Raw genomic sequence first — 15,092 nt, 5'->3', positions numbered from 1 at the left:
GGGCACATAGCCTGACAACCAGTAAAAGCACTGCTATAGCAAACACAGAGAGAAGTACAACACCAGGCAGAGTGGACGGATTAGTGACTGTATTGGTGGCGACACTGGTTGTCACTTATCTCTGCCTGAAACTACTTTTAAGGCCACGGCCCCACTATCAGTATTTGGTCAGTATTTTTTCTCAGGAGTGGGAGCCAAAACCAGGAGTGGGTGATAAATGCAGAATTGGTGACTTGTTTCTATTATACCTTTTCTCTGATTGTTCCTCACCTGGTTATGGCTCCCACTCCTGAAAAAAAATACTGACCGAATACTGATAGTGGGGCCGTGGACTAAGTGTGAGATATCTGAGTTTGTTCCCTGATCTGACTTTGATTTTATCTCCCTTCAATAATCTCTTCGCCAGTATCTGTACTCCGTGTCCATGTTTTTCCACATGACATAGTATTTTTGATGTTTCTGTGTATAACATTTATCACAATATATATATATATATATATATATATATATAATATAATATACCTAACTTTGGATATTATCCCCAGTCTGTTACCTCCATGTGCTCCAAGGGCGGCATGGGGGCTCAGTGGTTAGCACTGTATGGTGGCTCAGTGGTTAGCACTGCAGCCTTGCAGCACTGAGCCCTGGGTTCCAATCCCACCAAGGACGACATCTGCAAGGAGTTTGTATGTTCTCCCTGTGTTTGTGTGGGTTTCCTCTGGGTTCTCTGGTTTCCTCCCACACTCCAAAGACATACTGATAGGGAATTTTGATTGTGAGCCCCAATGGGGACAGCGATGATGATGCCTGTAGAGTGCTGTGGAATATGATAGTGCTATACAAACATAATAAATAAATAAATGCACTCTGTTATGTGCTGCTTCCCACTTGTTTTATGAATTTTTATTATATTATACTATTAAATAAAATCATACTTGATATTTACTCCTGAGAGGCTATTTATCTTTTTACAGGTTCTTATTGGTTGACAACATAACAAAACCAATAGGATGATTGTCACATAATTTGGAGCTGATATTTTTATTTTTACAGTTTGCTTTATTTTTCATGCCCTGCAGGCTTCTTGTCTTCTCTATTGAATGTAACCTCTGTACAAGTATATGTGCACATACACAAATAAACAGAAGAAGTAACCCCACCAGCCCCTACAGGTCAGCTGCTGTACAATGGGCAGTAAGTGTAGATGTGCCCTGTGTGGAGTGCAGGGCAAAGTTTGGTCATCACATGGACATGAGAAGCCTTAGGCTGATCATCACACACAGCAGCAGGCAGGGCTGGGGAGTGGCTGCCAAGTGCTGAGCCTGCCCTGAGCTGCTGCTGTGTAGTGTGAGCTGCTGGGGATCTGCTGCTGGATCAAGACTGGGGAATGTGAGCAGACTGAGGAGCACTGACATTACTGAGGAAGGAGACATACTGGACCTGGACTGTACACTATGCTGGCTGGATAACTCTCATCATAGACACACAGGTGAGGGATCATCCAAAACTGCTGCTGCATGTTCCCTAAGACTGATCATGGGGCCACATACTAGTGAGTCTTAAACTATGCCATTGAAATTAGTGCTGTGATTGACAGCAATTTTTACAGACCCTAAGACTGCATTCACACTTTGCAATTTCCAAGACAGTTTTTTTTTTTTTTTGCAGCGATTTTTGAAAACTTTCAGCTTTAACCACAAAGAACTGCACTGCAGCCAGAAAGAAAGTGCGAGTCTATACAAAACTGCAAAACCAAGCCTTTGAATGTAGGGCAAGTAGTCCTGTAATTGACAGCAATGCTACAGACCCTAAGGCTGCATTCACACTTTGCAATTTTCAAGGCAGTTTTCAAAAATCTCTGCAAAAAACTTGCATCTATAACCACAAAGAACCGCAGAACCATGGTGCTTGACGCACCAGAAATACGTCGGTGGTTCACAATTTTTAAGCCAAGTCTGGATTTTAGATCTGTACTAATAAAGATTTTATGTCCGTGCAGCTTGTCTTCCTCTTGTTACAATGTGGGAACGCTGCCTTATTGTCCCTGTACGATAGTTATGTCTTACTTGTGTCTAACGTTAGCCATAAATGGAATGATTATACAACCGATAACGACAATCATTAATTCTAGTGGTTACACCTATGGCACATATACATTACGACCAATAGAAATGAGTGGCTCATAAATACTAGACCATTATGTGACTGCGAGTTCTGCTCCTCCAGGTATTTCTTCAGGCTACACTTCTAAAGCTTTGAAGTCATCCAGGGATTTGCACTCTGGTCCAGCCATAAAGATCGGAATTTGCAAACACTACATACAGATAATAATGTTATATTCCAGTTTACTGATCGCAGGAGTATTTCCGATAAGGAACTGGGTGACATTACCAGGTCATTCACTGTAACCTTATATTGAAAGCTCGCTGTGTTATCTTCTATAGTTATTGATTCTCGCTGTATACTGTGTATTCCTGCTTCGCTGACACATGCAATATTACATGTGTAGAGGAGGCAGCAGGAGAGCAGAACTGTGCTGGCTGTGGTCCTACAGATGATACCAGTGATACAACCAATACCTGGTATTTGTAAGGCTGGGTGCCCACGTAGCATTTTTCAAGCGTATATGCTGCGGAATTTCCGCAGCGTAAACGCTTGAAAAACGCATGTATATCCGCACCCCATGGTCCCCAATGGAATTCCGCAAGTTCTATGCACATGCTGCGGATTTTTCCGCAGCGTTTATGCCGCGTTCAAAAATCCGCAGCATGTCATTTAATTTTGCATTTCCGCAAGCGGAATTGCCTTTGTCCAATGCATAAAAAACGCAAGGCAATTCCGCATGTGGAAAACGCGTGATAAACGCGCGAAAAATGCGCGATAAACGCGTGCGGAATTCCGCATGCGTTTTTCCGGGAGAGGACTTGCATTTATGCAGCAGAAATTTTCTGCTTCATAAATGCAACGTGGGCACATAGCCTAACAATGTTTCCATAACTGAGCGATAGTTTCCAGGTGGAAAATGTATCACCGTCAGTATGGTGCACTGATAGATAGTGAGAAATGTCCATCAAGTTCATGTAACTAGTAAGTGGAGGATAGGCATCTAATGTGGACAGTGAATTTGTCCAATGATTGCAGAAAAAGGAATAATTGTTTGAGCTTTGCAACATTTCTATTGGAATAGGGACAACTCTCTGTATCTATCGCCAAGATATGTCGCTGAATAATTAGTTGTAGCAAGTCCAATTTAATTTCCAGAAGTTCTGCCTTGTGGGGGTCTGTCCTCTGTGACTTCATTGCCTTTGACAGCTGTGATATATTCTCCGCTACTGTGCACATTAGCAAATGAAACCTCGGTGGTGTTCCAAATTGTAGTGACCTGAATACTGAGATAATGTGGATCACAGCTAGGTACAGTCTGTGAATGTTTGCTAAGAAACCCCCCAAGGTTTTATGTGTTTACTAAAAACTTCTACATTGGGTCAAATGTCAGAGGCGAAGTTGGCAACCTGTGGCTTAGCATATGTAAAACTGGATGTCACAGCATAGATATAGTGCCCTTATGTTGGACCAATGCAACCATTAGGCCACGTTCACACATTCAGTATTTGGTCAGTATTTTACATCAGTACTTGTAAGCCAAAACCAGGAGTGGGTGACAAATACAAAAATGGTGACGTGTTTCTATTATACTTTTCCTCTAATTGTTCCACTCCTGATTTTAGCTTATAAATACTGATATGAAATACTGATGTGTGAACATGGCCTTAAGCAAATCATTGTTCAATGTGGCACTTCTGATTATCAGAATAACATATTTGAGGGTTTTCCACCTTTTAGATGATAATTTTTGTTAACCCTTGTCACTAAAGCTTTCGTCTATTTAATCATCACCTTCCTAGAGGCATAACGCTTACATTTTTTTTTCGTTGACTTCACCATATGAGGGCTTGTTTTTATCAAGGCGCATATTTTTGTGGGGTAAATTAAATTTTTGCATTAGAAAAAAGAAAAAGACATGATGCCTGGCTCATCAAAGCTTTCACACCAGAATTCTTTTGGCGTCTTCACGCCAGAATGGGAGATTCTCTGACAAATTGGGCAAAGCTAGAGTAGGAAAGGTGAATTGTGTTGTGACCACCACTCATGAAATTCATGACAAGCGGCAGCTTTTGCTATGCCATGCCACACATCTTACTCCAGCAGAGGCTGGAGTAGGATTTCTGGCGAGGTGCACACAGAGGTGTACGTCTCTTCATCAAACGGGAGCGTCTGACTCCAGCGTAAACACTAATCAAGACTGGCATGAACAATGCTTTTCTTGATGAATCAGGCCCATTAACTTTACTCTATTCAGTGCTATTACTGTGATACCAAATATACATGTTTTACTGTTGTTTTTTTTTAAACAAAAAAAAAAACCTTAAAAAACAAACTTTTTCTTTCCTTTTTAGTCAATGAAGCTGTGTAAGTTTTATTTTTCCAGGTTGAACTGTATTTTTATTGGTTTTATTTTGGTGCACATACCACACTTTGATAATTTTTCAAAGCATTTTTGGGGGGAGGTGCAGTGACCAAAATGCTGTGATTCTACCATTTTATTTTGTCATGTACCGTGCTGGATATGTGCCTTTTTATGAATGGCGTGATAACAAATATGTTTATTTTTAAACTTTTTGTTTTGTGTTATTTTCAATAATATGGACATTTTTGAAACTTTTTTTTTTAATGTTTTTTAGTCCATCTTTTGATCTCTTGTACAATACACTGTCAAGCTTCTATATCGCTGTGTATTGTTCTGTCAGCCTTCTCTTATCGAAGGGCTTAAAGAAGTTGTCCACTACTTTTACATTGATGACCTATCCTTAGGATAGATCATTAATGCCTGATCGGCCGGGGTCCGACACCCGGCACCCCTGCCAACCAGCTGTTATTGTTGTCAGCGGCTATCGGAAGTTCTCATATGCGGAGCTGCTCCGTCTATTTGTAGTGGCCGCCGTAGGGTACTACACATCCACCTCCTATTGATTTGAATAAGAGGCGGATGTGCAGTACCAAGCCCCGGCCACTACTAGAAAACAGAGCAGCTCGGCAAGTGAGTACTTGCAGCCGATAACAGCTGCCGGGTGTCGGACCCCGGCCGATCAGACATTGATGACCTATCCTGAGACCAACAATTTAAAAGTAGTGGGCAACCTGTTTAATAAGAGAGTTAAAATTGCAGTTCTGGGGGACTTTTATTAGGCCCCAGACCACGATGACAACCCATCAGCACCTGCGTTCACATTGCGGGGGGAGCCGATGGGTTGACAGAGGTGGGGTCCCCCTGATTGCTAAACATATGTTCACACAGTTTTCTTATGTGGATTTTGATGCAGATCTACTCTCAAACCAGTAACAGAGTCTTCGAATTAGTTTTTTATATGGATTTTGGGCCGGATCTGCATCAAAATCAAGGTTAAAAAAAAACCTGTCACTATACACTAAAGGATTATAGTCCCGGATTCGGAGTTCTCTCTGATGCCGACAGTTGCAGGCTTGGTATTCTCAGATCCGGTAAGCTGTATAATACCATCGGCAGCACTCGCCATGTGTGGAGACGGCTCAGATCCTGAGCCCGCACCATACACACCCTCCCGACATGTGCCATGCCATGTACGTTACTTATCAGGAAGGGGTGATAAAAATGTCTTTGGAATTACATGACCATTCTTGCTGACATAAGAAAGAGAACCAATGTGGTTTGGATGTTGACCCAGCAGAGGTATATAATTTAGGAAGAGTCTCACCGATCATAGAAGAAGCCTTTAGTTACTGTACATTATCCCTTCCACCTCATACACTTCCTAAATGTAACAAAAAAAACAAGTGCAGTGACCGCCATGATTCAGGAGCCAGCACTTTTTTGCAGGAGCATGTTTGTATATATCATATAGGTGGGTATGTGCGGTCTGTAGCTGTCACTGATGAGACATAATCCTTTGTACCTTGAATAAGAGTCGCTGGCGTTATATAAATAAAGATTATTATTATAACCTGTCGGAGATTCTTGAATTGACACAATCTTTCCATTACAGCTGGGGGTCTGAAGAATATGGGCTACCCTCTTTAGATCTCACAGGAGACATCTCCCCATGTGTGGCCAGTTTTGTAAAAATGATGTCTAAACTTTTATTGGTTGCTATAAACCAAAGCCTCCTTATTCACCTCGTAATAATAAATTCCCAGAACTCTGAATATTTTATTGCTATGACCTGACCTTCCAAATGGTAAGGACTGATGAGCTTTCCAGAGATAAAAAAAAACAACAGAAAATACTCATTGATCCATGTCAAAGACATAAGTGGGGCAGCCTGGTTACATATGTCTCCTGCAAAGTTATGTTCAGACCTCAGGGTTATTGGAGGCCAGATTAGATTTATGACCTTCTTCTTCTTTGTAGCTTTCTAGTACATGTTGTTATAGTCAACATAAAATGACGTCATTCCTTCTCTTTCTAAAAGGGGTGGTCTGAAACTAAAATTTAATTTCATCGTAAAAGAGTCGCTATGCTTCCCTCTCTAATCTAACTGCTTTGTTTTTTACCTATTTCTGTTTTGATGACGCTTCGTTTGAGAATTACCAGTGCATGTTGGAATACTCGAACAAGACGTTATCAGGGGTCGGAGGATGCGGTCAGTGCCACAGCCTCTGTCCACACCATGAAACATCCTCAGTGACATCTGTTTCATGGACTGGACTAGTCCCTTATGTTCTGAGCATGCGTCAGTTTTCAAGTCTGACATATACTCAGTAGAATCTTGTCACTGTACACTATTCTTTTTAATTCATAGTGACAATGCGCTCTCTTGCTGGCTCATCAGTTCTCCTAAGAGAGAGCGCATTGTCACTATGCACTGAGAAGAATAGTTCATGGTAACAAGATCCTACTGAGCATCCACTGGAATTGACAACAGATGCATGCTCAGTAAAGCAAGGACTAGCCCAGTCCCAAAAATGGGCATTACTGATGACAGGGTAGGGACAGAGACTGTGGCAGTGACCGCAGTCTCTGCCCCCTGATAAAGTCCTGTTTGAGTATCCCAGCATGCACTGGGGATTCTCAAACCACCATCAAAATGGAAAAAGGTAAAAAAAAAATGTAAGCGGTGTTCAAGCATGGAGTTGAAATTTGGCAGAATGTGTATGATGTTAGGCTATAATGGGACTTAATATGAATGTAATATATAGTAGAAATCTAATGATGCTCATTAGAGGCTGAGACTCAAGGGAACCACAATAGAGAACATCTGTGTAGATATGATGTGGACATTCACTAACTTTTGTAAAAGAGAAGCCTGATGGGCAGTAGAAGAAGAGATGACAAGGAAAAGGGTAAAGAGTATAATGTAATGCCCTGGCGATAAAGGCCACCGTACACATTAGACTTAGGTCAGTTGAACCTGCCAATATAGCTGGGCTCTCGCCAACAGTCTAACGGGCATGGGGTCCCCTGACTCTCTCAAGACTGAAGATGTTGGTGAAGATAAGGATCCCACATGTCTGATTTTGGACTGACGCAAAATGAGCTTCCATCAGAGGAGTCTTGAAGCGCGAGCGTTCCTGTGTATGGGTGAGTCAGAAGAGCAAGCTTCCGGCTGACTGATCGGCCAAACCATCGTTAGACTGACTGCTATCTATAGTGTATAGGGCCACTTAAACTAGTAAAAGATCCATATACCACCAATCAGCGAAAGGCCCAGGACTATTGACTTTTAGAGTAAATGGGGACACAATAAAGCACAAAAATATATAATTAACATAGTTAGGGTCAACCTCAGAGTAGAGAGGGGAACATGAGATTCACAATAAGCAAATGCGTGTTTGCAAACATATAGTGCTATGAACAGTATGACATGAAAAACTATGAGAACAGTCAATGATTAGTCACAGGTCATGACCTTAATCAGTCCACGGAGGAGATGGTGAGTTCACAGCAGAAAGAGGAATCCAAGTTCTGTTGGGATGTGATGTTCCCACTTGATGTTAAAAGTCCAAGAATGTCCCGTGTCACAGTGTGTTAGAGCCAGAATGTAATGCACCTCTGATCCAGCCAAGATAATCTGATCCATCCTTGAAGCTTGAAGTGGCTGGATGATTAAACAGTAATGATAGTGATGATAAATTGTGTAGGAGGCCACATGGGGCCATTTCGCTATCATTGATGCGGGGCTGTGACAGCAGAAGACCCGTGGTTGTTAGTGACCTGGCTGGACAACCCAGCGGTGGCGACCGAATTTCAAAGGCAATTCCACAGAGAAAGGACGGTCAGGTCACAGGCCAGCAGCCTTGAGATTTTAGGAATGCCCTCATGATATAAGCATATAATAATAGAGCTTGTGTTAGAGGTCTCAAGCGTAGGCCACAAATGACAGTGGATATCTAGTATCTCGCCAGAAAACTCGCTATCATAGGTTTGCACTAAGTCCACTACGTGTAGGTGGATCCATGGTAGAAAGCTGTGCTCAAAAAGGAGAAAGTGCAGGAGCTCAGCAAAGGCATGTTTGGCCCTACTGTTGACCATGGCCTCGTCATAAACACAACTTGTTATTTTCATGTACCGTACAGACCAAAAGTTTGGACACACCTCATTTAAAGATTTTTCTGTATATTCATGACTATGAAAATTGTACATTCACACTGAAGGCATCAAAACTATGAATGAACACATGTGGAATTATATACTTAACAAAAAAGTGTGAAACAACTGAAAATATGTCTTATATTCTAGGCTCTTCAAAGTAGCCACCTTTTGCTTTGATGACTGCTTTGCACACTCTTGGCATTCTCTTGATGAGCTTCAAGAGGTAGTCACCGGAAATGGTTTTCACTTCGCAGGTGTGACCTGTCAGGTTTAATAAGTGGGATTTCTTGCCTTATAAATGGGGTTGGAACCATTAGTTGTGTTGTGCAGAAGTCTGGTGGATACACAGCTGATAGTCCTACTGAATAGACTGTTAGCTGCTTTTTTCTTGCCATAATACAAATTCTAAGTAAAGAAAAACGAATGGCCATCATTACTTTAAGAAATGAAGGTCAGTCAGTCCGAAAAATTGGGCAAACTTTGAAAGTGTCCCCAAGTGCAGTTGCAAAAACCATCAAGCGCTACAAAGAAACTGGCTCACATGAGGACTGCCCTAGGAAAGGAAGACCAAGAGTCACCTCTGCTTCTGAGGATAAGCTTATCCGAATCTCCAGCCTCAGAAATCGCAGGTTAACAGCAGCTCAGATTAGAGACCAGGTCAATGCCACACAGAGTTCTAGCAGCAGACACATCTCTTCAACAACTGTTAAGAGGAGACTGTGCAGCAGACCTTCATGGTAAAATAGCTGCTAGGACACCACTGCTAAGGACAGGCAACAAGCAGAAGAGACTTGTTTGGGCTAAGGAACACAAGGAATGGACATTAGACCAGTGGAAATCTGTGCTTTGGTCTGATGAGTCCAAATTTGAGATCTTTTGGTTCCAACCACCGTGTCTTTGTGCGACACAGAAAAGGTGAACGGATGGCCTGGTTCCCACCATGAAGCATGGAGGAGGAGGTGTGATGGTGTGGGGGTGCTTTTCTGGTGACACTGTTGGGGATTTATTCAAAATTGAAGGCATACTGAACCAGCATGGCTACCACAGCATCTTGCAGCGACATGCTATTCCATCCGATTTGCATTTAGTTGGACCATCATTTATTTTTCAACAGGACAATGACCCCAAACACACCTCCAGGCTGTGTAAGGGCTATTTGACCAAGAAGGAGAGTGATGGGGTGCTACACCAGATGACCTGGCCTCCACAGTCGCCAGACCTGAACCTAATCGAGATGGTTTGGGGTGATCTGGACCGCAGAGTGAAGGCAAAAGGGCCAACAAGTGCTAAGCATCTCTGGGAACTCCTTCAAGATTGTTGGAAGACCATTTCCGGTGACTACCTCTTGATGCTCATCAAGAGAATGCCAAGAGTGTGAAAAGCAGTCATCAAAGCAAAAGGTGGCTACTTTGAAGAACCTAGAATATAAGACATATTTTCAGTTGTTTCACACTTTTTTGTTAAGTATATAATTCCACATGTGTTAATTCATAGTTTTGATGCCTTCAGTGTGAATGTACAATTTTCATAGTCATGAAAATACAGAAAAATCTTTAAATGAGAAGGTGTGTCCAAACGTTTGGTCTGTACTGTATATTTGAAAAAAAATTGTTTAGTTTTCCTTTTGTTTGTTTATTTGAAACCCAGTAATAACACATTGGTAATGCACTTGTTCCGAAGAAAGTATTTCTAAGTACTGTAAGTGGAGTAATTGGGAGTGCCGAAATCCTTACATTCCTTGCGTTAACAAGATGATCAGCACCGTATCGGATGATGCTGTTTGCCCCACACTTTGTGGCTTGGTTATGGAGACTTTGTGCTCCTATGCACAGCTGTTGCTCACATAATGATGGCAGTCACTTTCATAAATATAGTAATTTTTATCAAATACCAAAAATTGCTTACACGTATGCGCTTATTACCTGAATCTCTACTTTTCCATGTAGTTTTAGAAATTCAATTTTGCTTCCCTATGTCTGCCCTGATGCCGGCACGCAGCACTGGATTCTGCTCATGTATTCTGTGGCCCTCAACCCATTGATTGCACACTTCAGATTCTGCAAACGACCATGTACAAAAAAAATATATTAGGAAATTATTTCAACAGATTGGAATTTCACAAAGATGTTTATCCATGAGCATGACTGTGTGACATTGTTCTGCGGGAACCTCATGGAGATTAGTTGGTCGATTGAAAGACATGGTCCAAAGAAATGACTAATCACCCAAAGAATCCATTATTATTAGATACAAAAATTTTCAAATCTATGGAAAAATGGCCCCTTGTGTGGCCAGCTATACTTACATCAGTACTTGCAATGGTCATATGAAAGACGATTGTATTGGGGATGACCCACAATTTTAATGGAATCTTATCACTAACGTCTATGGGAAGGCTAGCAGTTGGGACCACTTTAGAATTACATTGGAGATACCCATGGCGCTCTTCTAGGCACATAGAATTTTGTATCTCTTAGTCACATGTGGAAATAACCTTTAGGGCTCGCTAACGCGAGCGTATACATTGGACTAGTGCTAGCCGATGTTTCATTGGATAGCACTCAGACCAATAATATGTAATGAGGCAGTGCTGATCAGTGTGTTTTTTTTCTCATACCTATTCGGCATGAGAAAAAAATAGCAGCATGCTGCGAACAGCTCCGCAAATTGGATGGGACATACCCATTCGAACCTATGGGTGCTTGGAAATCATCAGACTGCACTCGGATGATATCCAAGTGCAGTCTGATTTCCGCTGATAAAGGATGAAGAAGGTGGAGAAATGTTGTTCTCCATCTTCTCCGCACCTGTGCTGCGATTTTTTTTCATTCGAGAGAATCGGATCACACTAAGCTGACACGCGGATCAGAGTTTGATGGAAGTGTCATTACCATAATCGATCCGATTCTCTCGGAGGAGAAAATATACACTCCTGTGCCCCCGGCCTTACCATAATGTACTTTTTGTAATATGCTTCATTAAATGTGCTACACATTTGCACTATATGAAGCCACAACCTTATAATGAAAGCCATCATTCACCTGGAGCATGGATAGATGCCGTATCATTTGGCACATATATATTGTTTTATGCTAAATAACTTAAAAAAAAAAGACATTTCTAATTGTGTCCATTCTGTAATACATGACGTGGGATCCGATGATAGGTAAGTACATATTCAGGTGTGACATTGCAGCTAACAGAGCATCAGAACACGACCCAGTTCAGAGAAGCGCCGTCCCCGCCACCCAGGCTCCTCGTAATCCTTCCTCTATGCGGCTGCATTAATAGTCATGCGATTGTACTAATGAGTGTGTTGGCACCTTTAACTTTTGAATTTCACTTGGAGCACAGAGGAGGTTCTGTTAACAGGAGTGGCTGCTGTTAGAGGGTTTTAGTGCGCCCGTCTGTGTGTGCTCAAATGCCCTTTTGTGCTAGAATGCATTTGAAGTCTGTCCCTTTACAGGGCATTGCTCTGGCCATCTGGCTTATTGTCGGCTTACCATCTCTCTGATAGGGGCTTCTAGTTTTCTGCAGTTGGGAGACAGTTGTAGGAGACGCACATTCCAATCAGCCTCTTTAGTAAGAGCAGCCTGAACAAGTAGGCTGCATCGAAATGTCTGTGCAGCATTGTTCCCTCGGCATTGTTCTGCTGACATGAATGGGACATTGTGTCTTCAGTTTGGTCACACTGATTCTTGCAATATCATTCCCAGTAGAAAAGCTGAATCTGTCAGTGCAGTAGAGCCGAGTCCACCATTCGCAGATTTTATTTTTATTTACAAATATTTTATTTGTGAATTCCGACAGTTTTTATAGGTAAATCCTGCAGCGTTATCTTATAGCATCTTCTATGAGTTATTGCAAGTGACAAATTCCGCTCATGTACTTGGTGCCCTTGACCGCATCTGTATAAAGAACTGGTACATTATATACGTCTGTCGTGCAGTTATTGCTGCTGGATTATCATGCTGTCCAGATATATATTCTAATTACAAAGCTTTGTGCAGTGTTTTTGTTCACAGATAAGCCTGGAATGGGGCCTCTGTAGCCCGTACAAAGCAGTGACTGGCGTGAACCCCCTTTATGCCGGCGGACCGTGTTTATGCGTGTGACATGCTGGTTCAGTCTCCTGTTTACGGTTACAGTCAAATCAAAATATTGGAGGAATTGATTGATTACAGTTCAGGCTTCGGATATGATTAAGTGCACATTTATTCTGTAACATTGTAACACCAGCAGGCTCATTCCCAGTTAAAGGGGTTTTCCAATTTTGGAAAACCCCTCTCCCCCTGGCGGAGTTCATATATAAAAAAAATCCTCATTTTACTCACCTTTCCCGGTTTCAGTCTCCACTTCTTCTCCTGGTGTCTGTTATTGTCTGCAGCACTGACATCACATTGACAGTGCTGCAGCCAATCAGTGAGCTCAGCGGTTTGTGCCGTCAACTTGAGTGAGGTATGACGTGAAGTAAGCACTGCAAACAATAACAGACACTAGAAGCAGAAGTATAGACTCAGCGCTGGACCCGGGGAGCATGAGTAAAGCACATTTTGTTTGTTTTTTATTAAACAAGGTGCAGCCAAGATACAGGGGTGTTATAAATCTGTAAAATTCCTTTAAACGACATTAGGTCTCATTTTGCTTCATTCTGTTTTGTCATTTATATTTGTATGAATATTTTCTTTGTTTGTGTTTACACCTTTGAATTAATGTTAAGGTCTCCATACGCATCTTACTGCATAAAGAGCTTAATGTTGAGGTGAGTCAGAGAAAAACATCAGTTTCAATGGTACACGATTAGTTGTAACTAGTGATGAGCGAGCATACTCGCAAGTACTCGGTGCTCGCCCGAGCATCTCAGTACTCGAGATGCTCGGAGCTCGCCGAGTACTTGCGAGATGCTCGGGTCCCTTCCCTGCATGTTTGGCGCTCTTTAGAGCGCCAATAAACATGAAGGGATTGCCTGCCACTCATTGTAATGCCGCAGCCATGTTGGTTGTGGCATTACAGTGATTGGCTGGCCGCACAGCGTCATCAGGTCTATATCAGACCTGGCGCCGCCATGCTCGTCAGTCTACTCCGCAATCAGGCAGTGTAGGGAGAGGTGCTGCTGAGCTAGGGAGAGATTTGGTTGTGTATTAGGTAGTGTAGGGAGAAAAAACATACATTACACATATCCATCTCAACAAACAGTCCTTCTGATGACTAATCCATCTGCAGAGATATCAGGCAGGCAGTGTATATAGCAGACTGCAGTGCATATAGCACAAGAGGCTCTATTCCAATTCTGCCTTCTGCTGCTGTTAGATATTTCTAGACAAAGGCCCAGGTCTCAGGGGCCAGGAATATTTTTTTTTGGATCTTAATCCTCATTACTTGCTTAAAAAGCAATCCAGAGAACACCGTTTTTCTGCGCCATTTGCTTGTTGGCACTGCAGAATACAGCCAGGTCCATTCCATATTACAGTTCTAAAAATCCAGCTATTTAAAACTGTGGTTTGTCCGTCACACGTATCACATAATTGCGCTGAAAATACTGCCAATTTTGGCCTTCATTCAAATTTTTCGTCAGTGTGTCAGCAAAGTTTTTGGCACCGGTTTGCTGTTCAAAATAGTTACCTACAGGCCAGGTATTTAAAACTGTGGTTTGTCCGTCACACGGATCACATATACGTTTTCTGAAAATTCTGCCATTTCTGGCCTCCATTCTAATTTTTTTCAGTGTGTCAGCAAAGTCTTTGACACCGGTTTGCTGTTTAAAATAGTTACCTACAGGCCAGGTATTTAAAACTGTAGTTTGTCCGTCACATGGACCACATATACATTTTCTAAAAATTCTGCCATTTCTGGCCTCCATTCTAATTTTTTTCAGTGTGTCAGCAAAGTTTTTGACACCGGTTTGCTGTTTAAAATAGTTACCTACAGGCCAGGTATTTAAAACTGTGGTTTGTCCTTCACACGGATCACATATAACTTCACTCCAAATTCAGCCATTTGTAGTGAGCGTGGAAGATATTGTCCTACATTTAAAATGGGCAAGGCACGTGGCAAGGGACGGGAAACTGGACATGATGGTGATAGTGCATGCAGAGGCCGAGGCTGTGGGCAAGCTGAAATTGTGCCACAACAAACACCCACATCTTCTCGCCTGACCTTCCTGTCCCAAATCCTAGGGGACCGCAGCACACCACTATTGAACTCAGAACAGTGTCAAAAGGTTGTTGGTTGGATAGCGGATAATGCTTCCAGTCACTTAGCCACCACCACCACCCTGTCTTCCACACGGTCAAGTCTCAGTAGCCGTGAGTCTGGACTGCATATTCCTCACCCTGATCCTCCTTCCTCCCACCATGCCGAGTGCCCGGGGACAACTGATCCCACACTTGGACACTCTGAAGAGCTGTTAACTTTTCCATTTATAGATTCGGGCCACTCGCCTGGTCCACTTGAAGCGGGGCAAGAG

The 15,092-nt window shown here is 42.3% G+C and overlaps 1 protein-coding gene across 1 annotated transcript in view; it reads left to right on the top strand.

Annotated features, from left to right (window-relative positions):
- Window positions 1-1,244: 1,244 nt before the first annotated feature.
- The window catches only part of BCAR3 (BCAR3 adaptor protein, NSP family member), a 112,799-nt gene continuing 98,951 nt past the window's right edge, over window positions 1,245-15,092 (top strand). The window contains exon 1 of the mRNA XM_073643218.1: window positions 1,245-1,489. The gene's annotated coding sequence lies outside the window, so the exon portion shown is untranslated. The remainder of the gene's footprint in view (window positions 1,490-15,092) is intronic.

The sequence above is a fragment of the Phyllobates terribilis genome, unplaced genomic scaffold (assembly GCF_046119375.1).
Source record: "Phyllobates terribilis strain yellow unplaced genomic scaffold, ASM4611937v1 Scaffold_8__6_contigs__length_399053987, whole genome shotgun sequence".
NCBI classification, from domain to species: domain Eukaryota; kingdom Metazoa; phylum Chordata; class Amphibia; order Anura; family Dendrobatidae; genus Phyllobates; species Phyllobates terribilis.
Note: the sequence above shows the minus strand (reverse complement) of the source record. Positions and strands in the feature narration are given on the sequence as shown.